Here is a 1,798-nt window from a genome sequence, read left to right on the forward strand (position 1 = left end):
CAGGCTCACAGCTGACCCTCCAGGAGATTTTGAGAGACTGTGACTTCATGGAATAGAATTGTCCCTCTTTCTTCCTCCTAGCAGCTGGAGGATTTGAACCACGTGTCTTTGGGTTGGCAGCACAAATCCTTACACCAGAGCTTTCTACTCCAAGAAGGGTGAGCCTAAATTTAGTGGGTGGTTCCTGTCCTTTGTTCTTGATGTCACTAGACTGTTTGGTGGAGGGGTAGGCAGTGGGTGAGAGGGTGGAGGAACAGCCTTTACTGCAAAAGTCAGGGCTGAGGCACTCTGCTTAATGCTGTCCACGTCCTGGTTCTGATGATTCTTACATTTTATTAAAGTGGCTCCCACCTTTCTTACCCCATTGGCATTTGTCTCGACTTTCTCTGCACCCCACCTCTTCTCACTTCTGCCCGATTCCGATCCTAACACAATGGTCGTCTAGACTGTAATCTTTGTGGTAGCAGGCCTTCGTGAATTTTTTTTTTTCACTTTGTGGATTAGAATTATTTACAAAACACTTTGGAAATCTAGGCTACTTTCTGAAGAAATAGCAAGTGTTAACAGAAAACAACAATAGGCAGAAGTTAACAAAATATTTTGTCACCACAGAAGTACCAGCCTCACAAATTACACCAAGAACAAGCCTTTGCCTTTGAATCAATTCCAACTCATGGTTCCATCATACAGTAGTCAGAGTCAAATTTGGTTTCCTGGGTTCTGATATTTATAAAACTAGATCCTCAGGACCATCTCTGTGATGACTGGTTGTGTTCAAACCTCCAGACTTCACATTAGGAGTCAAGGCAAACCATTTCTGGCATCTAGGGTTCCTTAATACTAAACATATCAATTTGGAAAATAAATGATATCATTAAAATTCAGATTGTTGCCAAAGCTTTGTGGTGACATGAAAGAAAAGTGCTAGGATTGTGTTTGATGGCATGCAATGAATTGAAGGACCATAAAATGACATTTAAGTTATAATCCCATATATCAGTAGTCAGCAAGATTCATTTGAACATAAATTAGTGTAGTGGGATTCTCACTTTTCTCATATTAGCCACAGTTTACTCTGATCCACCTCCTCACATTCTTTTGCATAGTCGATACAACACAAATAGACGGATATATGGTGACTTTTTCCAAGGGATATCCAGTCTTCGATAGTGAGCTGATACTTGGGTGGTTTTAGTCCATATGCTTAGGCTTTAGATGGGCTGACACAGAAAAAAAGGATATTTTTCTTCCTGTAGCTTCAAAATATTTTAACATCGTCCCTACCTAAAGGAGGTATTTTCTTTTGTAATACCCTTCTTGTTGTCCCTGGTACTATAATGGGTACCATGCACAATTCTAAATGAAAGGTGAAGGGTTCGAAACCATCAGCCTCTATTTGCAAGTAGAATGAACAGTCTCCTCATGTGAAGGTTCACAGTCTAGAAAAATGATGAAGACTTATTCTGAATCAGAACTGACCCAAGGGCAGTGGGAATCCACTCTGATAACTTACTTGTATGTTATTTTCAGGCTGTTCTGAAGGAAGTTCTGTTCTACTATATAACTCCAAGATTCCTGCTTTCATTTTAGGCAACAAAGAATTTCTTATCTATCCCCACTGTGTGAGGCACATTTATGATGCTTTTGTTTGCTTGTTTTATTGATTTTGTCTACAACCAAGTGGAGCAAGTGAAACCAGGGTACTACTTCAAGGTAAGAATGAGAAAACTCCATCTCACACACCTGGGCATCTTCTAAAGAGGGTCCCATCTTTGGAAAGGATTTCCTACTTGGCACT

General features: G+C 40.3%; 1 protein-coding gene across 1 annotated transcript in view; it reads right to left on the reverse strand.

The window, feature by feature from the left end:
• LOC102843481 (zinc finger protein 845-like) overlaps window positions 1-1,798 on the reverse strand; it is a 578,666-nt gene that overhangs the window by 208,635 nt on the left and 368,233 nt on the right. The gene's annotated exons all lie outside the window — the stretch shown is intronic.

This window comes from Elephantulus edwardii, unplaced genomic scaffold, assembly GCF_000299155.1.
Source record: "Elephantulus edwardii isolate Elephantulus edwardi_28Jun2011 unplaced genomic scaffold, EleEdw1.0 scaffold00208, whole genome shotgun sequence".
NCBI classification, from domain to species: domain Eukaryota; kingdom Metazoa; phylum Chordata; class Mammalia; order Macroscelidea; family Macroscelididae; genus Elephantulus; species Elephantulus edwardii.